This window comes from Pleurodeles waltl, chromosome 3_1 (assembly GCF_031143425.1).
Source record: "Pleurodeles waltl isolate 20211129_DDA chromosome 3_1, aPleWal1.hap1.20221129, whole genome shotgun sequence".
Taxonomy (NCBI): Eukaryota; Metazoa; Chordata; class Amphibia; order Caudata; family Salamandridae; genus Pleurodeles; species Pleurodeles waltl.
In genome coordinates, this window is record NC_090440.1 from 175,826,000 (window position 1) to 175,851,294 (window position 25,295).

The 25,295-nt window shown below is 45.0% G+C and overlaps 1 protein-coding gene across 2 annotated transcripts in view; it reads right to left on the bottom strand.

Annotated features, from left to right (window-relative positions):
- OTUD7A (OTU deubiquitinase 7A) overlaps positions 1–25,295 on the bottom strand; it is a 1,097,633-nt gene that overhangs the window by 722,838 nt on the left and 349,500 nt on the right. For both annotated transcript variants that reach the window (XM_069222100.1, XM_069222099.1), the window contains exon 3: positions 9,193–9,312. The gene's annotated coding sequence lies outside the window, so the exon portion shown is untranslated. The remainder of the gene's footprint in view (positions 1–9,192; positions 9,313–25,295) is intronic.

A 25,295-nucleotide genomic window follows, 5' to 3' on the forward strand; every position in this document is an offset into this window, starting at 1 on the left:
CCTGGGACCGGTTTCGGGGTTTCACCCCTCATCAGCCAGGCTAGCTTGAATCCAGTGGCATGGGAAGCACGGGACCCACGTCTGGGCATACCCTTCCCACTTAGGGTGACAAAGCAAAAACAACATATATATAATATATAAATAGAGCAAAATTATAAAATAAAGCAAGATCAAAATGATAAAAATCCAATCAGTAGAGCCAGAGTTATGATTTTTTAAAGAATGAACTGCAATATAGTTCATCAAGCGCCAGCTACGGCTATCTGGTCAGGCTGGACTGAGTCAAAGGTTCAGGCCGAACACGATGAAGCGCAGGTTGGATACATTCCAGGATTAGTCCTGCTGAAGGTTTACCTTCCCAAGCTTTGTGCCAGGAGTCCCATTCGTGTTGAAGAAAGTCGCTGGGAGCAAGAAGAGCGTCACAGGCAGTGGTCGGCAGAGAATTTAATATGGAGCCCATAAAAACCCACCCGGAGATGAATTAATTAGCCTCTGGTGAGAAGGTATTCTAACTTTTCTACTGGTCAGGTGGCCTCTCGTGTGAGAATAGAAGTTGCATGAGGGTGGCATGAGTTAGGAGGTATTACACGGCCCAGTACAGTGGAAGAGACAGAGCCATACAAACAGTTAAGGTGACATAGTTTTGAGCACTTGGCATGTTGGATTGCTCCACTTATTTTGTTTTCCGGTTGCGCAATGTGGAAGAAAGACATCACCTGGATGAGCACAGTCGTATAGGCATTGTGTAGTTTTAATTACATATAATACTGATTTTAATAATTAGATTGCCTCTCCTTATTGTCCTGAGGAGGCCCACAAAAAGTAGGGCTGAATCGTTTTGACACCCACTATCTGGAGGAGTCTGAAAAATATTTCTTAAGAAGACTGAAAGTTGTTGGATGGTTGCAGTTAATTACCATCTGTGGGAATAGTGCCCCAAGACACTGGCAATGGCAATCTTCCGACTACCTCTTTGCAATGGACTGACTACTATAATGAAAGCACAGTCATGAACAAATGAATGGAGGAAAGGAGCTAATTATCAGACTGCAAATTGTTCTGTGTTTTTATGTTAGTCGACTCTATGTTTAGTTTTCTTGTTCAAACATTTTATGAATAGACAAACCCAGGAGATGTGAGCAGACTATAGACAGACATCTCACCTGTGATTTATTAAGGAATAAAGAGTTTGTGTTTTTCCATTTTTTTGTCTTTCCAATGACCAATGTGGGTTTTCGCTGAGGATAAAAAGTGTTGTTGATTGTTTTTCTGACACATCTAATTATATATGATTGTGTTTATCCATGCCAAGATGTTCTAAGAGTAATTTAGGGGTACACTTTGATTGTATACACACTAACCACAGGGGGTAGGCAGTCCTTTGTTTGGAGACAGGACACAGCCTATTCAGGTGTAAGTGAGGCTGGGCCCAGCTCCTCCCTCCCATCCTGCTCTTGATGGCCTATCAAGTCACATTTAAGCTCCCATTGCATGTGGCTGTTTAGGGTGAATACACAAAGCTGAACTGCCAACTACACCCAGTCAGGTGATCAGAGATAGGCTGCAGGCACTAAATGGCTAAGGCAAGAAAATGCAAACTTTCTGAAATTGGCATATTCAGTATTGTATTTTAAATTCAGACTTCACCATAAATTAGGATTCCAGGAAACACCAAACATGAATCTGTTGTCTCTTCTCATTTAGGAAATTACACTTATTATTAATGTAATAAGGATATTTCAAGGTTAGCCTTGACATTGAAGAGATAGGCCTTGCAGTAGTGAAAAATGAATTTGAGAGTTTTTCACTACCAGGACATGTACAAAATTTTAAATACACTTCACCCTGCCCTTTGGACTATCCAGGGCTTACTTTAGGGGTGACATATGTATTATAAAGAAAGGTTTGGACCTTGCAATTTAAAACTACACACACAGGCTGTGCAATGGCAGGCCTGAGGCATGTCTAAAGGGTTACAATCAGTACTGTAAACCCACTAATAGCATTTAATTTACAGGCACTGGCCACCTGTAGTGCCATTTTATTAGGGACCTACAAGTAAATTAATTATGCCAATTGGGTATGAGCCAGTGTTACCATGTTTAGAGTAGGGAGCACAAGCACTTTAGCATTGAATAGAAGTGGTAAAGTGCACAGAGTCCTAAGGCCAACAAAAATAAATTCAGTAAAAGGTAGAAGGAGGAAGGCAAAATGTTTGGGGAGGGCCCTGAAGAAAGGGCCAGGTCCAACAATGGGCCACTCACAAAAGGGGCCATAAAGAGGCTTTTCTGGAAGGGTTACAAAGCAAAACAAAGGCTTTGCCCTTAAGACTCAAAGTAGTCAGTTCTAATTCTAAATAAATTCAGACGTAAGTGTGCTTTGGGTGATCCCAGGACAGTACTAGTTGTTTAAGTAGATACTAGTCTGATAAAGTAAATCTACTAGTCCAATAAAGTAACTATCCTTAAATAATATGTGCAAATATTGTCTGATATATGTAGAGAATGATGTCAGCAGTGTCATAAGATATATCATTTAGGCTCTGTTCTCTATGTGAAGTGAACAAAAGCACATGTTTTCTATGTTTTCTGCTAGATAGTTATTGGTTCTTACAATACCTACTAACAAATAATGTGATGCAAATTTGGCATCTTGCTTTAGAATTAGTAAAATCTTTTCAGAACAATCAAGGGAAACATTTAGACCATAAATTATCAAATGTGATTCACTTAAGAAGCATAAAACTCTAATGCAATGAAGCAAATTGACTGTGAATGCCAATTGCATTAGCCTCAGTACAATCAGAATTATTTTATTTCCTCTGATGTTACTACATGGCTGATCAGCAGTCCTAGTGTTAACAAAGAGTCTGCCATTTGAAGTACATGTATCTCACAATACATACTTTGAGTGCCAATATACCCTCACTGACGAAGGTGTGCTTTGTAAATACACATAACATAACATCAGCTTCACACAAATGTAAATATTCAGTGTGACAGCCTAGAATTTGACTTTATGTATGACTGCAGTGTGGGTGGCGGAGCCAGGATGACGGCCATACTGGATGCATCTAACTGAACTCCCAATGATGAGCCCTCTGTCATGTCTATTGGGGGCTGCTTCAACCAAAGGGTGGCTAGCAAGCATGAGAACTTTGGATAGAAAGGCAAAGCCTGACTAGAGCAGCACTCGGAAGACAAGAACCATCTAGTGAGCAATTGACAACAAAATACAACCCAAAACTGGAGACAAGCATCACTACTGGCAGGAGGGCCCAGGCGGGTGTGGAATGTGACCCCTTTGGCCCGCATATGGAGTTGCCACCCTTGCAGCAACTGCAAAAGAGATGCTTCGAATAAAACACTGCCTGAAGAGGTAGAGCATCTGGCAGAGTGGTGCGGTCTGAGGAGAAAGGTGCTTGCAGGAACCGTCTGGTGAGCTGCTGCTAACAAAACACAGCCTGAGGTGGGAGCAAGGTGCCACTGATGTCAGGAGAACCCCTGGAGATACAGTGAGCCACAACATGGCTGTGACGGTGGGATGTGACGCCATCAGCCTCTTTGTTGATGCACAGCCCTGGAGAGCATTGCAGGTGGGAGCGGCAAGCTGACCCAACAGGAATAAGGGTACCTGCTGAGGCCTGGACCTAAACCCACCCAGCTTTCGACCTCCTTTAGGCTTACTACGTGTAGGACTGATAGTCCTGCCAATGGACACATGATTGACGAGGCTATGGAGCACACAGAGGCAGGCCCGCTGGCACTTATCTTCTGCTCCCACATGAGTGAGGCTGTTGGAAGGGCAGGTAGCGACTCGGTGTCCTGCCTGTGTGAGTGCTGTTTCCCTGTTATGGTAAAGATCTGTTCTCCTTTCCCACCCTGCCTGTCCACCAACTTGCCTCTGGTAGCATCTTGGAGAATTGCACTCTGTCTGCTCAGCCTGCTGGCGGGCCTCCTGGGGATCAGTGGATGAGCCCATGCTAACACCAAACAGGGGAAATGCAACAAAAAGGTCAAAAATGATTGGAGGCGTAATGGGAGCCCCATATTACCCATGAACAGACGAATCGTTAGAATCCATTATGCCACAGGCTCAAGAGACAGAATGGTTAAGCCAAGCCCAAAATGACTAAACAACTCCCACTCCCACTAAGGGCATTCTGCAATTCGCAGAGGTTGCATCAAATAGAATAGGGCCCCTAAGCTAACAGGAAACCACTCTCAAGGAGCATTCAGGAGAATTTCATAGAATACTGCAAGCAATCCAAGATACCAATATCCTGTTAGAAACAAAGATCCACACAATTACCACAGAGGTGAATCTCTTCTGCACTAGTCACAGAAAACTGAACAAACGGGTAGATGATACAAAATTGGAGCTAACCTTGATGCGCCCAACACTGAAGGAAGTACCGACTCTACTGCAAACCATAAGAACAGAATTGAAAGAACTACATTTGCAAACAGAAGACTTCGAAGGGCGATCTAGACATAACAACATCTGATTCATGGGGGTCCCAAATGTGAGTAGAGGCTGGTGAACACTGTCTTACAGTTTAAAATTTGCCTACAGGGCATTCAGGCAATGCTTGATGAGCTGGTCTGACAGGTCAGTGTGTGGGCTGTTTTTTGGTGGTTTGCGGGCCTGTTTAGGGTCGGTAGACTGGTTTATAGTGTTGATTTCCCTGATATTGCCACAAACATTGCCAACATCAAGCACAAATGCATTCACTCTCCCCTAGCTTGCAAAACACATAATAAGTGTGTCTTTGCAAGTTCAAAACTGCCCCGATTTCAAAATGTGGGTGACATTTTAGATATTGGACTCACTACTGGGGGTGGGGGGATACTTTTATTTTGGTGCCTGGGCCTATTTTCAGTCCGAGTCTGACCCTGCCATCTTAGCAGACAAGGCCCCAGTTGAAAAAGCACACAGAATCCCAGGACAACCTCAATGTTCATTGCACGCCTGCTCACTACAGAGCTAAGGAACTCATTTTGCAACCATTCAGAACCTAGGGCCCCGGCAGTCGAAGTCACTGTAATCACAGCCTACTTGGACTACACAGCAGAAGTACAGTGACAATGCAACTCCACTTCTGTAATCAACCAACAGACATGCCTCATTTATTGCATTTTTAAAAAGGTAACAGAACTTAACTGCAATGTTTAAATAAGTCTAGACATATTTAAAATTGCAAATTTAATAGTATAATTGTGAAGAATTCTGAGGGGGTCCCGATGATTTTATTTTCCCCACTGGGGGCGCGCAGCGTTAAAAAGTTTGAGAACCACTGCACTAATGGGTCTTACAGCTCTGGGGAATTGGGTCTGGAAGGCCTGATACTAACACCCTGTTTGGCAGATGAAATAGCATGGGCGGGAGTCTTTAACTCTAATCCCCGAGCAGGGCTGGCTTTAGGGCGGTGCGAATGGTGCAGCCGGACCAGGTGCTGACCTCAGGGGGGCACTGTGATTAGCAAGTACTTAAGAAAATTGCGATTTAAAAACACCTGCTGCAAAGTTCATTGTGTGTCCGGCGTTCGGGAAACAATTCAAATGTCAAGATACTTCTTGCGACTAATATTCCTTCCTGGCGAGATAGAGAGATGGGTGTTTTGGCAGCTTTGACTTGCCATTAAGTAGCGTAGAAGCTTAATATGCCTCTTGCAAATAACAGGTCTGTATTCTATGTGATCAAACAACAGCAAAAGGGGGGGGGGCGGGCTAACAAAAATACAGGAGGTTCGGAAACAAAGTCCTGGTCCTGTGTATAATGCTCCCGACAAACGTATAGTTCAAAAAGATATACACAGTTCCACTGTAAAGGTATGTATCTATAAATCACAGGTTCCTGGGTATTCTATGTGGACAGCTGAGTTGATTAGTAAAGGTAGCCTTTACACACGCTTTAAAACAAATGTATGTGAGAGGGCCTATGGAGAGATGAGTAGTGCATTTGCTGGGTGATAGTGAATGAATCCAAGGAGGTGGGCATGGGGAGGTTTGGGGGGATGAGGGTCACCCCAAAAAAAGAATTTTTGCACCGGGTGCCACCAGCGCTAAAACCGGCCGTGTCGCCTGAGGACCAGCTAGTATATGCAGGTGTAGTGACTTGGGATGACAGCAGGAGGCTGTGCCTGAGGAGTTTCATGGTGTTGCTGGGCTGCCTTGGGGCCTTCTCTAAAAGGGCATCACAGCCACTGTTAAACACCCCCCCAAAATTACGGTAATGGATATAATCACTTTATCAAATGTTGAATATTTACATATTTACGTACTGCACTTGAATGGTGAAGTTTACGCTGAATGGAATGCTGGGGGAATGGAGTTGGGAATGTTAATGTTTATGTAATTAATATCCTGGTTGTTGCATATTGTAGATCATAGGAAATGGGCACAGAGACACACGTTGCAGCACAACGTAGGCCATGAAGGAAATCACATGCGATCCAGTGTCAGGCAGTGGGACCCGCGCACAAAAAACTCTTATGGGTCCATCGGCCCGAAATTAAGCCAGAAACTTTCACTATCGGCAGGAGATGGGAGGAAATACCATAACTCTAATTCTTAACCACAATGTGCAGACATGATCAATATAACATATGGCCAGGCCAAGAAAAGGTATATAGCCACTTAAAACACAGGCACATACACATAGCTCGCTCACAGGAAATGCGTTTGGTACAATCAGAACTACAGAAGCTACATAGAAGATGGAGTGGGCAGATTTCAGGTACATCATTTTCACCAGCCACACAGGGTGTATTAATCTGAATTTCACCAGGTGTCCCATTTGTGGTGGAGACCAACAGAGCAGACCCAGCAAGTAAATGTATAGTGATAGAAGGACAACTAGATTGAGATCTATAAACCCTAATGGCAACTTACACATCAAACACCAATCACTCAGATTTTCTTGACCAGCTGACACCAGGGCTGATAGGTAACCCACAGGTGCCTTGTATGTTGGGAGGGGAATTTAAATTGTGTCCAAGATGTAGAAGTGGATGAATCTATCCCCCCATGATGAGTGCTGCGTGCCTTAGAATGATCAAAATGTTCAACATTGGATAGAGAGCAGACATGCAAACAATGTATGGAGGCTGATGCACTCTACCCTCAAAGAAAACATTGACTCCTCAGGACACAACATTTCACACATGCTTCTATCTGTTCTTCTGCAGCATCACACCGTGCTCATGAGTGCTAGATACGGAGTACCTTGCACACACTGTTTCAGATCACTGCCCATTAAACATGGTGCTTCAATGAGGGATGGGACAAGCACAAATCCTGAACTGAAAGCTTCAAACTGAGGCTCTGCATGATACACCCTTCTGAGAACCTTCAGGGACACATATAACACAGGTTTGTAATTCAAATGAGGGATCAATCCCATCCAGTGTCACTGAAACGGAGACCTTAAAAGTAATTACACTGGGCTACTGCAATAACACAACATGGAGCACTAAACAGTGTTTACTCAGGAACATCATAGACATTGAAAGGGAAATGCGTCAAACGGAAACTGCAACACCAATGCAGACCACACCGGTGGGATGGCTACAAGAACTTGAACTTACACACACACACACACACACACACACAAACACACATACTGAACTGTGCGACAGTTTGGGGAAGCTTGACCAAAGGGAGTACATTGCCTGTCAAGATGGGAATGGGGAGAGATCTGGACGTATGTTTGCATGGTCGTTGAGAAGTGACACAATGCACCCCCAATGGGGGCTACTATTCCTGGCCCCCAACCAAATCCATTACAACGCAGTGAAATTGAAGAGCCACTGCAAGTGAAAGAAATCAGCACACAGTAGACCAGATGGCAAACAAGAAAACCTGGGAATGGATGGTCAACCCATGGAAACCTAATCAACATAGTGAGTACAAGTCATACAGAAATTGCTACAGGCCTATAAGGAGGTGAGAGAGGTAGGCAGACTCCCAGAATCTCTAAGAGAAGCGCTGATAGTATTACTGCCAAAGCCAGGTCGTAACTCATCTAATGTGTGATCATACAGGCTACTATCTCTTCTCACATTAAGTTTTTGAAGATATTGGGGAAGATACTGGCTAACAGACTGTGTTCCGTGGTCAGGACATTAGTCCATACAGATCAAAATAGGTTCATATAGGAAAGGAACACCTTTTTGAATATCTGTCCTCTTCTGGGACTGATGATGGTCACCACTGTAAGTGATGAGGGATGTCTGGCAGTGTCAATAGATGCAGAGTAGGCATTTGACACCCTCAGATGGTCCTATCACTTGGTTGTCCTCCAAAGAATAGGAATATGTTAGATATTGCAACAATGGTTCTGAACACTGTACAGTGCCCGATTTGCCAGGGCAAACCAAATCAGACTGCTTTAACATTTACAGAAGTAGTAGACAGGGTTGCCTTCTCTCCTCCCTTATATTTGATCTAGCTATGGAACCACTGAGTGCATGCTGCGTCAGAGGGTCATGGAGTGGGGCATAAATGTAGTTCATAGGGGTATGTGATATCCTCATACGTGGATGATGCTACAGAAAGTATTATGTCTGCCACGATGCTTGTAGCAAAATTTTGGAAAAGAAGCAGAAAATCAGTCGTCAATATTCTGAGAATAATATATGTATGCAACTGAAACCCTAGATGAGACCCTTTATCTTGTCTGTACTTCCCGGAAGTGGAAAAATATCTGCTTTGGGAGAGAAATGTTTATATTACAGTTTTTTCCTTTCGTTTTAGATTTGATCTATTTCAATTTCTGTTAAGGTTCCTCTAAGGTAGGCACCCCTTTGTGTTATTATCTCTTGTAAATGAGTTCCACAGCTATCAAACAAGCATGTTCTGTTATTTTTTAAAATGGTTGAAGAACTCCATATTAAGGATGTTTCTGCTACTGAAAGAACACTCTTTCCTCAATGCAAGTCTGCAATTGTATATATTAATTCTTCCAAATCTGTCAGTATTTGCTTCGCTATACTGGCAGCAGCATTTAGGGTAATGAAGCATCTTTATGTTATAACTATTAAATACAGGGGTACTTTTTTAGTGAATTTACATGTAGTTGATGGAACGTTTAACACTGATATATATATATATATATATATTGCATCTTATGGAATGTAACTTCAAATAAATAAAGTTTTGTTTACTTATTTTAAAAATTGTGAATACTCACGTTCATTTGCGTGTGACAGACATCAAGCACGTGTTCAGGCATCAGGGGAGAGATTTCATTGACACCGACAAGTAGGTTTTTGTCCAGTTATTGTTTTAAAGAGTCTGTTGGTGCTGTAGACTGAAACGGAAGAGAAGAGGCTAATGAATGAATGTTGCTGAGTCATTTCTTTACCACTTAAACAGTCTGCCAGGTGAAGTACCTGTTACTCACAATACATAATACCACGTAATGTATGCACTTCAGCTGATTTGATTCAATATTAAGTCACTTCAATTTACTTGGGTATTATCTAGAAACAGTGGGAGCTAATTCTGATACTTAAATAACCACCACGGTTATGTATACAAATTACATCTATATATTCAATGCTAACGCAGTGTGGATGTTAGATCTGACATCCTTGGCGAGGTCTCCCTTTTTTTGCCTCTGCTTCCTATGTTGTGACTGTGTGCTGGACTCTGTTTTTGCTGTTCTTGGTACTCTGGGCACTTTATCACTGCTGACCAGTGCTAAAGTGCAAGTGTTCCTGTGTAAGTATATGTGTAGTTGACTTATTCCTGACTTGCATATTTGATTTACTAGTAGGTCCCTAGTAAAGTGCACTAGAGGTGCCTAGTGCCTGTAAATCAAATGCTTCTTGTGGACCTGCAGCACTGGTTGTGCCACTCACATTACTAGCCTTGTAAACATGGCTCAGACCTGCCACTGCACTGTCTGGTTGTGCAGTTGTCAGGAGAACCTGGAGGCAAGCCAGGAAGACATGAAGCGCTGGTATGACCAGAATGCCACACTGGTTGAGTTCCAGCGGGGGCAAAAGGTATGGGTGATGGCCCCAGTGGAGCCTAGGGTGCTCCAAGATAAGTGGACTGGGCCTTTTGAGGTGGTGGAGTGCAAGAGCGATGTCACCTATCTGGCAGTCTCCCAGAAACCCTTTGAGGGTCCTACATGTGAATCGCCTCAAGCCTCCTTTTGAGCAGTCTGAGGTAACCATGCTCCTGGCAACAGATGATGGGGTGGAGGAAGAGAGTGAGCCTCCTCCTGACCTCCTGTCTGACAAGGGGAAGGATGGGTCTGTGGAGGGCGTGCACCTCTCCCACTCACTTACCCCAGAGAAACAGAGGGACTGTCGCCAGGTGCTCGGACAGTTTGCCTCCTTGTTTTCCATGACCCCAAGGGTCACTCACTTGTGTACACATGATGTGGACACTGGGGGCAGGCCTCCTGTGAAACATAAAGTTTACAGAGTGACTGACAAGTTTAGAGCTAGCATCAAAGATGAGGTATCCAAGATGTTAGCATTGGGGGTTATTGAGCCTCCAGTAGCCCTTGGGCCAGCCCTATGGATTTGGTCCCAAAGGCAGCTGCTCCTGGTGAAACTCCAGAACTCTGGTTTTGTGTGGATTACCGGGGTCTCGGTGAGGTCACTAAGACTGATACGCACTCCATTCCCCCAAGCAGATGAGCTCATTGACCGGTTAGGGGCTGCCAAGTATATAAGTACTTTTGATTTGACCTCTGGGTATTGGCAGATTGCCCTGACTGAGAGGGCTAAGGAGAAGTCTGCATTGTCCAAACCAGATGTGCACTAACAGTTTAGGGTGATGCCCTTTGGGATGAAGAATGCTCCTGCCACCTTTCAGAGGTTGGTCAACCAGATGTTGGCTGGGCTGGATGACTTCAGTGGAGCTTACCTGGATGAGATTGCCATGTTCAGCTCCACTTGGGAGGAGCACTTGTAGTACCTCTGTAAAGTGTTGAAGGCCCTGCAGAAGGCAGGCCTCACTATTAAGGCAGGTAAGTGCCAAATAGAGCAGGGTACTGTGGTGTACTTGGAACACCAGGTGGGGATTGGCCAGGTGGCACCCCTAAAGGCAAAGATTGACACTATCCTGGCTTGGGAGCCTCCCAAAACCCAGACTGAGGTGAGAGCCTTTTTAGGTCTCACAGAATACTACCGGAGGTTTGTCAAGGGGTATGGCACTATTATTGCTCCCTTGACTGAGTTAACCTCCAAGAAGCAGCCCAGAAATTTGATCTGGACTGAAGCTTGCCAGACAGCTTTTGATGCTCTGAAGGCAGCCATGTGCAGGCACCCATGCTAAAGGCACTTGACTTCTCTAAGGAATTTGTTGTGCAGACGGATGCTTCAGAGCATGGTGTAGGAGCAGTATTTCACTCCTAAGTGAAGAGGGCCTAAACTTCATTAGTAGGAGGTTACTTCCCCAGGAACGTAGGTGGAGTGCAATTGAGCATGAGGTTTTTGCTGTGGTCTGGGTGCTGAAGAAGCTAAGACCCTACTTGTTTGGGTCTCACTTCCTGGTTCAGACACACCACAGGCCTCTCAGATGGTTCATGCAGATGAGGGGGGGGGGACCAAAAACTGCTGAGGTGGTCCATCTCCCTGCAGGGAATGGACATTATGGTGGAACACCGCCCTGGCACAGAACATGGCAATGCTGATGGTCTGTTCAGATTCTTCCGCCTTTGTGATGAGAACTCCCATGACGTTGGGTAGTTTCTCCCCACTTTCAGCAGGGGGGGGTATGTGTTAGACCTGGCATCCTTGGTGTGGTCTCCTCTGTCGCTTTTGCCTCTGCTTCTCATGTTTTGACTGTGTGCTAGACTCTGTTTTTGCTATTCTTGGTACTCTGGGCACTTTACCACTGCTAACCAGTGCTAAAGTGCAAGTGCTTGTGTGTAAATTGTATATGTAGTTGGCTTATTCCTGATTGGCATATTTAATTTACTAGTAGGTCCCTAGTAAAGTGCACTAGAGGTGCCTAGGGCCTGCAAATTAAATGCTACTTGTGGGCCTGCAGCACTGGTTGTGCCACCCACATGAGCAGCCTTGTAAACATGACTCAGACCTGCCAATGCAGTGTCTGTGTGTGCAGTTCTAAAATGCCAATTCGACCTGGCAAGTATACCCACTTGGCAGGCCCAAACCTTCCCCTTTTATGCATGTAAGGCACTCCTAAGGTAGGCCCTGGGTAGCCCCATGAGCAGGGTGCAGTGTATGTTAAAGGTGGGACATGTACTGATGTGTTTTACAAGTCCTAACAGTGAAGAACTTCTAAACTCAGCTTTCACTGTTGTAAGGCCTATCTGTCCCATAGGTTAACATAGGGGCTGCCTTTAAATAATATTTAAGTGCAGTTTCCCTTGGGGAACAGATAGAAATGTGGGGTTTGGTGCCTCTGAACTCACAATTTAAAAATACATCTTTTGGTAAAGTTGGTTTTTAAATTGTCAGTAAGTAAGTTAGAAAGTGGGTATTTTCTTGCTTAAATCATTCTGTGAATCTGCCTGTTTGGATTCCCTGTCAGACAGACAGTTGGGCTGGTGTGAATTCCCTCTAGACAGTGAGACAAAGGGAGCTGGGGAGTAGCCTGCATATCCTGATGGGCCATCTGAGCTCAAGTGGAGGGAGGAGGGGCCACTTACACATGAATGGGTCATGTCTGGCCTCTCACAATGCAGTCTCCAACCCCTTGGTGTGAGTCTGGAGCCTGGCCTGGGCAAGGAAGGATCTTGTGAACAACAGAGACTTTCCTTTGAAGTTTGCCAACATCAAAGGCAGAAAGGGGTATAAGTATTGGACCCAAAACCCCACATTTTCAGATTTCTTCAAGGATTCAAGAGGAGCCTCTGCCAAGGAGAAGAGCTGAAGAGCTGAGGAGAAGCGCTGGCTCTGCCTGTGGCTGTGCTTTGTTGGGCTACCCTGCCGTTGCTGCTTCTGCCTGTGAAAGGGGACAAAGACTGGACTTTGCTTTGCATTCCTGCTTGAGAAGAATCTCCAAGGGCTTCAGTTGAGATTGCCTCCAGTTGTTGAAGTCTCAGGGCCATCAAAGACTTCCTCTGCCAGCACCTGGGCTCTCTGGTGAGACTCCTGCCCTGCCAAGTGGTGCCCCATCCAGTCCCTGGGCCCATGAAAGGTGAAGCTAGTGGAGAAGGACTGAAATCCACGCAAACACCGCTGTGCGGGGAACTTTTCGACACACCATCTGTAACACAGCTGATAAACGACGGGTCGCTGGCTTCTCGGCTGAAATCGATGCCCCGCCTGCATCGCGGCTGGAAGATCGATGCATTCCGGCTGGAGAAATGACACGCAACACCCACTAGCGGCTGCTGATGCCATAAACCCCACGCAGCGGGGTTTCGGGCACTGTGCGACTGGATTTCAATGCAACAATGCTGGGTCTCAAAAATCGACGCAAAGCCTGCTTGGTTCTGAGGTGCCCATCTGGAAATTGACGCATTGCTCTCTTGCCAGGGAGAAAAATGACGCATTGCCGACCTGACCGGAGAAGAAATGACGCATTGCCTCGCTTACCCCGTCTGCATCACAGAAATCGGCGCATCGCTGACTTTTCCTACGCATGCTTGCCCGTGCAGCTTTATTTTTGGTGCAAACCATGTACTTTATATGACAACAGCGTTCTCACTGTTTTCTATGGATTAAGACCCTTAGGGGGTCATTACGACCCTGGCGGACGGCAGTATTTTGGGGGAAGGTACTGCCAACAGGCTGGCGGTACCTTTCTACAAAATATGAAGCCAAACCGCCAATGTACTACTCCGCCCGCCATGGTGGTAACAGCCGCCGGGCTGGAGACTTTAGTCTTCAGCCAGGCGGCCGTCACAATCCCAACCTCAGGATTATGACCCAGCCAACCACCATGGTTTTCGTGGCAATCTTACTGCCACGAAAACCATGGCAGTAGGCACTATCAGTGCCAGGGAATTCCTTCCCTGACACTGATAGGGGTTTCCCCCACCCCTTGCCCCCTCCCCAGAGTCCTCCTGCACCTTCCACCTCCCCCTCTCAACCCCTGACATACACACACCTACACATGCACACATACACATGCATACTCACATCCACCCACCCACACATGCATACATACACACACACCACAACACACAATAACATACATTGAAGCACACATGCATTCACAACACACAACATATATGTACACTCACATTCACTCATTCGCACACGCATTTCACACAACTCACACCTGCAGCTCAATCTTGTCTCTTCTTTGAAGTGGGCCACAGATTCAGAAATGCTGGACAGCATTGAGTGCGAGGATCTGCTAGCCAGCCATGAGTAGGCAGGTGCCTCTAGCTGTGGTTGGGATATGTGGCAGGAGGATGGTGGTGTCCACCACTGACGTTTGTATCCAGAGATGCAACACATCTGAAGGTCAGGTTTCCCTTCAACACAAAGAACTGGAGACAGCAATCTATTCATGTTATCTATGTATGAGGTACTTGCAATACCTATGAGCATGTTCTGTGTGTGTTTGAGAGTGGCCTGTTCTGCACCGTCTGTACGGGTTCTAAATGTGGAAGATACGTTTTTGACCATTGTTGCCCATCCCATACATAGGCCAGCCTGGCCGTTGTTTGTGCTACCAGTGCTGACCCATTTTTGTCCATCCGTGGGAACCCTGCACAACTTACGTTAGTGCTATGCTTGTTTAAAGTGTGTGCAAAGGTTTCACAGTTCTTGTCTGTGCTACATATGTTTTAACAATGGAAACATGTTCTGCTGCTCCCCGACCGTCATATGGTATGTGGCAGAGAGTGATTCTTGCCTTGTTGGGTTGTCCTTGTCTTTTCCCTGTTGTCAACACTGTACTGTTTATCTGTGTTTGAGAAGCACGTAGGCAAACCTTTCATATGAGGCTAGTAATGTATTCACTGCCAAACTTTTTAAAAAGTCACACACGCCAAGCAGGTTTATCCAGTCATAGTTTTATCTTAGGACTCAGGGGGTCATTCCGACCCCTGGCGGTCGCGAATGACAGAAGCACCGCCAACAGGCTGGCGGTGCTTCCATGCCCATTCGGAGCCGGCTTCTGTGTTGCAGGCCACCTTCCCGCTGGGCCGGCGGGCGCTAACATTGTTAGCGCCCGCTGGCCCAGCGGGAAGGTCGGAATGCCGGCAGCGGTCTTTTGACCCCCTCAGTCTCTGAAATGGAAGTCATTTAGCAAGGCTGCAGACTGTATATGAGAAAGTCTGCTTAAAGCCAGATAACCGTTTGACGAGGTCCCACTGAAGCTTCTGTTTTTGGAAGGATGGCAGGAAAAATTCAAATTTCACATCCGGAGAGGCCTGGCCATTGCCTGGATACTTTTAATGTATTCTTCCATCTAAAATGTCTTAATTTAGACATATTCTCTTTTTTGGAGCTCAGAATCCTCCAGTAGGGAAAGGCTGCATGTTGTGTCTGCAAAGGTTGCACCAACGTTTAATAGGCTTGCCTTGAGGATCCACTCAACAGGTTTTCAAGGGGCAAAATTTCCAAGCGGGACCAACTTGCTTTTCTCACCCAGCGAGTTTGTACATCTGGTGGATTAGTTTGAGTGGTTGGTCATGGTCCTCCAGAGGTCTGGAAGGCCATAATGTTTCTCATCTTTTCAGAGATTTCAGAATAAGTTCTTCTAGATACTTTCGATAGATCCCCTATCGCAAGTGGAACAAGATCTCCAAAGAACAACTGATCTCCAACCTCGCTCAAGCTCCACCTCCCAGTACCAACAACCCCAACACCGCCGCTCTCAACCTCATTCGAAGGCTAGAAATATGCGCAGACTCCCTCGCCCCACTCAAAAACCCAACAACACCTGCACCAACAAGACAGCCCCCTGGTTCACCGCAGAACTTCAATCTTCCAAACAAGAATGCCGGAAAATTGAGAAAGCCTGGCACCAAGAACCTACAGTGAGCAACTTCTCCACCCTCAAATCAGCCATGCGCAAACATCGCCACCTCATCTGGACCACCAAACGATCTTTCTACAAAGAACGTATAGACGACAACGCGCACAACAGCAAGGAACTTTTTGCCATCATTAAAGAACTCACCAAACCCAAATCCTGCACCACCGACCCTCCACACTTCCAAGACCTCTGCAACTCCCTCTCCAACTATTTCCACCACAAGATCGTAGACATACACAAAAGCTTCACATCGGCATCTCCCACCATCACCACCACCGACACAGCCAACACCACAGCACCCTACCGCACCAACGTACTGAACTCCTGGACCCGCACCAATGACAGACAACAGCAAAACCATGAGCTCCTTCCACTCAGGCTCCCCTACAGACCCCTGCCCCCACCACATCCTCAACAAGGCCTGCGAAATCATCGCTCCCAGCTCTAGGCCGTCATTAACATCTCCTTCCAGACCTCAACCTACCCGGATATGTGGAAACACGCCAAAGTCAACACCCTGCTAAAGAAGCCCAAAGCAGACCCTGGAGACCTCAAGAACTACCGGCCCATCTCCCTCCTCCCCTTCCCTGCGAAGGTCATCGGGAAGATCATCAACGGCCAACTGACCCGCTTCTTGAAGGACAACAACGTGCTAGACATCTCCCAATCCGGATTCCGCTGGAACCACAGCACTGAGACTTCACTCATCGCCGCAGCCGACGACAACAGGACCATGCTCGACAAAGGCAAAACCGCTGCTCTCCTCCTCCTAGATCTCTCAGCAGCCTTTGGCACTGTCTGTCACCACACCCTGCGCACACACCTCTATGACGCTGGGATCCACCAAAAGGCCCAGGACTGGATTACTTCCTTCCTCTCTGGCAGAACCCAGAGAGTCTGCCTCCCTCTGTTCCTGTCTGAAGCCACCACGACCATCTGCGGCGTTCCCCTAGGATCCTCTCTCAGCCCTACTCTCTTCAACATCTACATGGCTCCGCTCGCCAACATACTCAGATCCCACAGCCTCAACATCATATCCTATGCAGACAATACCCAACTGATCCTCTCCCTCACCAAGGCCCCCGCCACCGCTGAGACCAACCTCCATGACGGACTGCATGCCATTGCCAAGTGGATGAAGATGAGCTGCCTCAAACTGAACTCAGACAAAACTGAGATCCTCATCCTCGGTTCCAACCGCTCCGCATGGGACGACTCCTGGTGGAACTGCACCCACGCACACAACCTAGGTTTCATCCTTGACTCATCTCTCACCATAACCCAGCAAGTCAACACAGTCTCATCAGCCTGTTTCATCACCCTCCACATGCTCCGCAAGATCTTCGGATGGATCCCCACCGAAACTAGAAAGACGGTCACCCGCGCCTTTGTCAGCAGCAGACTGGACTACGGCAACGCGCTCTACGCAGGATCAACGGCCAAGCTCCAGAAGAAACTGCAACGAACACAGAACGCCTCCGCATGCGTCATTCTCAACATCCCTCGCCGCGACCACATCACAGCTCACCTCAGAGACCTACACTGGCTTCCCGTCAACAAGAGGATCACGTTCAAGCTCCTGGTCCATGGTCACAAAGCTCTCCACAACCCAGGCCCTGCCTACCTCATGAGCGACTTACCTTCCACACTCCCACCCGACAGCTACGATCCACCAACCTCGCCCTCGTCTCTCGCATCCATCAGACCACAGCTGGCGGCAGATCCTTTTCCCACCTCGCCGCCAGGACGTGGAACTCCCTCCCAGTTCACCTACGACAGACCCAGGACCTCCTGACCTTCTGGAAACTCCTCAAGACCTGGCTATTCGAGCAGTAGCAGCCCCTTCCCCCCCTTCAGCACCTTGAGACCCTAACGGGTGAGTAGTGCGCTTTACAAATTGATTGATTGATTGATACCAGCAAGGATGCCAGGACCTAGGGATAGCACTGACAGGTCAGGACTCACTCCATCAGGTGCCATCAAAAAGATCCGTTTTTTTTCCAGTGTCAACTGATAAATAGTCACTTTCAGGAAAAGGCCCTCTTGCAGCTTGTTGTGTCCCTGTAGCCAAGCAGGTCAGCCAAATGGCTCTTGGGGTATACTGGGTACAAGGTGGGAGCAGGTCCAGCCCTTCAGGTCTCCTTTCCAGTGTCAAATAGCAGGTACAGTACTATGACTGTTCTTCCAAAGGTCCAGAAAGTGTTCTGAAGAGCTGTGAGTGAGGTACCAATTTACCTAATGAATGGGGAAAACGTTTCTGTGGCATTCCTACCCACGTTTTCAATACATATTATTTGCTCTACTGCAAACTATCCCAGAGTGCACTATTCTGAAGGAAATAAAAAATGCCACATACTTTCTACCCTTGGGAGCCTCTGTGCCAGTTAGGGGTGTGTGTTTAGTGGAATAAGTAGTCTCCACCTCCTAAGGTAAACAAAACTGGATCTGGGACCAAGCCCCCTTCCACTGGGCTGATGCCCATCTGGCTACCATGTGCAAACAAACAAAGGCTATTCTTTCCAGATGCATCGCCTTACATTGAAGTACAAATGTGTAGTCTTCACCTCTTTTCCTTTTAAGTTAATGAAGTTCCTAGAACCTTCGCAGCTGCTCTTCCAGTGATGATATGAATCACACTCTGAACAGACAGGAACAATGTAACTTCCTAAAAGTTATCTATTGTAAATATTTATTTAAAATATAGCTTTGCCATTAGATTGGATTTTTTAAATGTTGATTGAATCAGTTTTCTAGCTGGTCCAAAGTTAGAGACTGCAGAATTAATATTTTAATCAGTACTCAAGACTGCCACAGTGAAAAGAGCTTTTGAGGGGTTGTCACTGCAGGGACATATAGAATCATTGCATTTCTATATGTCCCATTTTTAAATACTATGTACCTTCCCTTTTGAACTACTAGGCATACACGGGGTGCCTTATGAGTATATTATTTTTCTACTAAAAGGGTTATTTTGAGAAGTTGAGCTGCAGGTTTAAACTGCAACAGTCAGGCGACAATGGTAGATCTGAAGTCATGATTTTGATTGCCACACTAGTGGATTGCACTCTAGGGCTGCAGTTTGCAAGTGATATTTAATTTTCTCTGCCATGGGTGTATTTTTGCAGCATTTATTATAGCCTTATAGGAAAGGTAAATATATAAATTAGAGTTAGCCAATTGAGTCAGGTTTTAGGGGTTGGAGAACATTCACTGGGGCCTAATTAGCAGTATCCCAGTGCACAAAGTAAAAAAAAAGCAGCATCAGTCTAGAAAAGAGTGGGATAATCACACCAAAAGGGTACCTTCTCACAAGAAGCAAGAAACCAAACCTACCTTGAGACAGGGAAGCGAAAGTGCCTAACCTAATATTTGAGGTAGAAGTCTAAGAAGTACAACAGCTGCAGAATTAGGTTAAAAGTCAGGGAAAAAAAGTTTCTAAATTGAGTGATGAACGTGACAAACAAATAGGGGCATAGAAATCATTGTGACATACTTCTCAGGTCAAATCTCAATTATATATGAGTAGAATAGGAAATTACGCCACAAGAAAACAGTTGAAGACAGTCTTGAAAAGGGAAGCTCTAGCACCACAAAGTCGGAAGCCACGTATCTACATTAGTAATTATTGCAGTTGAATTACTATAACTACTTATTTAACATCACAATCCTCATACAACTCTGCTGTTGACCTCTGCTGGAGTGATCCCAGATTTCCAAGAGGTCCTGAGCCCTTGGCTGGTATGAGTGAAAACTCCTCCTCAACAAAGGAGAAAATCCTTAAGGTTGGGCTCCTCGTCACCACAAAATGACCTCTTTGTGGCATGATCCTGCTGCCTGTGACTACTATCAGCTTGAAGCTCCAGCAGGACTTGCTCTTCACGCTGACAAATAAAACTCTTTGTGTGGCCGTTCTGAAGGTGATTCCTCAGTGGGACTATACTGGACACACTAGACAACCTGTGCTCCATCACAGTCAGCCAATTTTTTTTAATTTCCAACGGTGTGCTTCTTGGCACTATCTTTACCTAAAACATTAAACATTAATATCTATGCTTCTACTAATTGGAGTTTTGTCACTTTGGTGTCATTTTACCTATTACATTTTACTAGATTGGGTTTGACATTTTTATTGTTTTGTGTTTTCACTTTATCACCATTTGTGTGCTCCATAAATATTTTGCACTTTGCCTCTAAGTTAGTCCTGACTGCTTTTGTGTCAAGCTACCAGAGAGAATAGCACAGGTTAATTTAGTGGCTTTTGTGATCCACCCCAATAAGACTGTGTTTATTATTTGAGTGTGGCTTCCACCCTATTCAACTAACAACCCAATTTCTTACACCTATCACCCTAAGAAATACAGAAAATGACATGCCATAAGGCAATCATTTGAAGCAACAGTAATTTAAGGAGTGAGAAAGCATGATAGGTTGTGAGACTCCTGAAGTAGTTCAATATGATAGTACAGTAATGATATTACTAACTATGTGAAATGTTCTGCTCCTCTTATTTAGCTATCATTTCAGGTATGTTCGGAGGGGTTTCTAGAAATTTGTCCAGCTCCACTACAACATCATCCTCTTCACCCTTCACTCCACTCCTATTGCAGGCAAAGTATTTAAAATACGTCTACTCACCAAACATACATTGTGTATTAACACTGCTTTTTTGTTTCTTGGACGTGGAATAATCCCCATCAGTTGCGTCCAGATATGCCTCAAAGGCTATTTTCCACTGCTTCCTATTAAAACTCAGTGTGCCAAGAACAGCTAGGAAGGGTAGTAGAGCCATGACTCCTACTATATTGTCCTATAATTAAGTTGCCTAACTTAGGTTAAATGTTGAGTTGCTGTTTGTCCTTCTTGCATCATAGATTATTACACAATAACTTTCAGCATATTTTTTATTACTAAACATATAAACACGTATACCCATGGTTGTCCTATCAGTTGATATCTTGGTGTGCACATTGGTAACATTATGGTTAATCCCATCCTCGTCGCTTCTAATAAGTCGTCAACTTTTGTTATGCAGCAAAACAAGAGACAATGACTACAAAATAACTGGCTCTTGTAATCGTGGTGGGAGAGGATTATCTTGTTAAAACCACTACATGAACTCCGCATACGTCATAATAGGAAAACGTAAAGAGGGAAATGCTCGAATGAAACATGAATTGACAACAACGGAACAGCACAAAATATTGACCTAACACAGGTCTCTACTTCTCAGTGACATAAGCATGCATTAGTTGCTTGGACCCAAACAAAAACCCTAACAGGCGAACTTAAAAAGCTACTAATGGGGCCTGATCCTAGTGCCAAGCATAAATAGTGCGAACAGAACAGTATAATCATAATGATTTGACTAAACAGATAAAAACATAATTTCAGATGGGCAAAAATATCATCTACCTACAATCATGCAAGCCTTGATCACCCTCTATCTGGACATGTTTTTTAATCTCTCCACAGAATTGAATCCTGCTTGTTGATTCATGCATCATTGCAAACATTTGGTGAGGTTACACTTTTATATTTTCCTCAATTAAAGAAAATGCAAAATACCTCAAAGAGCCTTTGCATTTTGGATGATCTGGAACGTATCATAAGGTGCGCTAAATCCTCAGTTTTTCTTCACCTCAACAATACCTATTGGTAGAGTAGAGGTGAAGAAAAACTGAGGACTTGCTCACATTCTAGTATTTTCTCAGTTAAAACGATGAAAAAGAGACTGGCATCTGAAGAAACTGTACCATTCAATGTAAGCAGCACTCTTAATAATTGATGAATGTCATTGTATTTATATTGCTAACTACTGTCTCACCGCGTAGCTTTGGAGAAGCAGTCAGGTGATTCATGATTGAGAAATGAGCTTTACATGAGTGTAAGTAGCAAGTGAAGATCAAAGATGTTCTCCATTTGTGGTGCATGGAGTCGTAGGTACAGCTAAGCTGGAAGGAGTAAGTGAAACATAGCAGGAAGTTACCAGGAGATACATTCTTTCTTTGAATGCTCTTGCTGTGGGACCAGGTATAAGGGAGCCGAGACCTTCGATGGATAGCCAGCCACAGCCATCAGTTAGATATGCTTTAAGGAGCATGGGTGTGACTTGTAGCTAGTCGAAGGAGAGTACACAAGCATCTTGATAGGAAATTCTGGAAGATACTGATTGAAAATACTGCAGTCAGCTGAGAATTGGTGGTAGTTTCTCACACAGCTAATCAGCGTGCATTATGCTGATTCAAAGACAATAAAATGGTAGTTCAGATTGCTGGAATAATAGCCCTTGTCCCCTCTGTTGAGATTACTGGCAAGTATCAGCATCCTGTTCTTTTGCTATACACAGATTTTTGATTAACTATAACCAAATTCGTCTTGAACTCCAGTACTACAGCTATTACTATTAAAAAGCCAGACCTATCATAATTGAATATACTTGTTTTTCTTATTCATACAGTGCCAGACTTTGGGAATAAAATATTCCACTCGGGAGCCTAACTTTTTGTTTTATCTGCAGCGAAAAGCGGGCCTGCTCTTTTCGGATTATGTGACCTTGAGACAGTCGTGGGCATTTGGCCTGTGGAGCAGACTGTCATATCACTCCAACATCAATGATAACAGTTGCATGCCTTGAAAAGTAAATGAACGGAAATTTTTCCTGGGAAAAGTCTTGAGGTTTTAACACACCCTCAGACGATCTATTAATATTCTATGACTAATATAATGCCTTCAGCTCAGGGTCATATTTCCCTGTGGTTTTGATTCATTTGCTCTTACACCATAGTCTTGCTGTGCTCCACATGGATAAACCTTCTTTCGATGCAGTGTTCATTCATTGTTTTTTGTCCTACAGGCCTACCACCCAAAGGTATGCTTTCTAAAGCAGTGAGTTTTCGTTGATTTCATGACCTCGTCTCCACCTGTTTATATTAAAAGAACAAGACAGGCTAGTTTGGAAGGGGCCTAAAGCTGTGTAAACCTTTTAAATGGCATCAAGTACTGGCATGATCGGCTTTGTTTCTAGAAGGTTTGACATTTTTACAAAGAATGATCCACTCACCAGGGGTTTAAGCCCTTTACCATTCAGTACATTACTCTAGTATGTCCTACCTATGCCGTTCCCATCATGCAACATACGTAATTTAACACCTGAGGGAGTTCAGCGTACAGTCTACTGTGCAGATGGGCCCCAGCCTCTTCCCACAGGTCGCGCTATCAGCTATCATAAACCACTATCTGATTTCTTGTTTGATGCCCAGAGATGTCATTTTCAGTTACCAATTTATATTTGCAGGAAACGTTCAAAATGCAAAATACAGTTATTGACATTAAGCAATCCAAGCCACAAACCTCTTTTAATGAGTGGGACACCTATGTGATTCATCCAATTATCTTCAGCTGAAAAACAATAATGCAGTTTTTGGTTTACTTTTGAAACATTAGCAGAAAGCCACAAAGATATGCCAATCATGGAGAGGTACTGTCAGAATAAGAGGAGGGTACTGAGTGCATGCCATATATTGTTCCGTATGCATAGGTTGAAGAAAGTAGCAGGTTAGCTTCCGAAGGACTTTTAAAGGAGTCTAGTCCAGACACCACTAAAGTATTTCTTGATATTACATGCACGGACGTCAGACTTAGCTTTTTATTAGCATTAACTATTATTAACATTAACTAGTAAACAGGGCTGTGTTTTGTTTAATTTCTGAAAAACAAATGGGAGTTTAGCAGTAGTGCTGTCTGCTTAACTTTAAAGCACCTAACAATACCACACGTTTATCTCGTTAGCTTTCGGGTTGGCTTCCAGCAATTATTAAATGTTTAAATGCAGTGTAGCAAAAATCAATGAACTGACCAGAGGTGCTCCTGCAATTGCGAAGGACCGTCGCCCCTCTGGCTATGCCAGGAGCTGAAAGATAAAACAATATTTAATTATTGTTTTATCTTTCAGCTGGGGCGAGCTGGGCCAAGGGAGGTGGGAGAGGGGATGAGGAGAGAGTGTACTAAGGGCGTATGTCTGTTTGCCGGCCACCTCAGACCGTGCAAATACACATGCACACTTAGGTTTCTCCAGCCGGGCTGTATTGAACAGCCGGGCTGGAGAAACTGCACAGACCACAGGGTTGTGGCTGAGTGGGAGTCCAAGCCACTCAGACCAATCCTGACGTTGCTTTCATGCTGAGTTTAGCATGAAAGCAGCACCAGCATTGGTGGGGACCCGGTGCTACTGTCCTAGTGAATGCTGGGACACCACATTGAGGGAAGAGGAGCAACGCAGCAGGAGGCGATGCAAAATGTAAGTTTTTAATTTTTATTCCCCACCCGCCCCAGTCCCACTCCCCACCCGCCCCTCCCCTTGGGATTTGCAGCAGCCGCAGCTGGAATTGACAGGTCACAAGTACAGTCAGAAGCAGTTATCTGGATCCTGGGCCACAGAGATGGATCTCTTAGTGTGTTTTCATTCTTCCACTGCTCTTGGTCCACAAAGTTATATATACTGAAACGTGAGCAGAGTTGCGCAAAGTGCAAATAGCTTTAAAAGTGATTGCTGGAGTTTGCATGTCAATGCTGTACTTGTACTGCTGCTGAAAAAAACCCAGATCAGATCGCAGGCAGATCAATAAATGCACTGTGCAACTATTGAGGAAGCCCGTTAGATTGGTAAACCTTCAACTTACTTAATGCTAAAAAGAGAAAAGCATTTTTATGAAAATGGATTTGCTACCTCAAACAAAACTTAACTAGAAAACCTACCTGATGGATATTTTGGTCAGCTATATTCAGCATCTGAAAATATTCTTTAGCTGAATCGGGGGAGCCCTTGCTTTGCCGATTCTTGCCTTGACATTGGAGTCTGTGCTGCCCTGCTTGTCTATGACACTGCCCAGGTAGGTGAAAGCCTCAACCTCTTCCAGTGCATCGTCTGCGAGAGTAACTGCAGTTGTGCTGGCATTGTTAGCCTTCGGAATTTTGTTTTATCCCTTGTGGATGTTGAGGCCAAAGTGTGTTAGAAATTGGCTTTCTGGTTGGCAGAGGTACGGGCTGCGATGCATTGGGAATGAATGTGATGTTCTATGCAGTCGACGATGCGTTGCACTCAACCCTTGCAGCAGCAGTGATGCGTCTGCAGCAATAGAGGTGACCCAGTTCTAAGTAGCATAACGTCATTGATGTGGGGATTCTGGCTGAAGCAGCACTTTGGAGCCACTTCCTATGGACTAGGACTGGATTGGCATCACTTGGCAGGGCAAGACTCACAGATCGCAGAGACAGGTGCCGTAGCAAGTACGTTGGAAGCCTTTTGTGCCCTGAAACTTCAGAAAACAGGAGACCTATCAGCTGGCCTTTCGAGCCACTCTGGTTGTT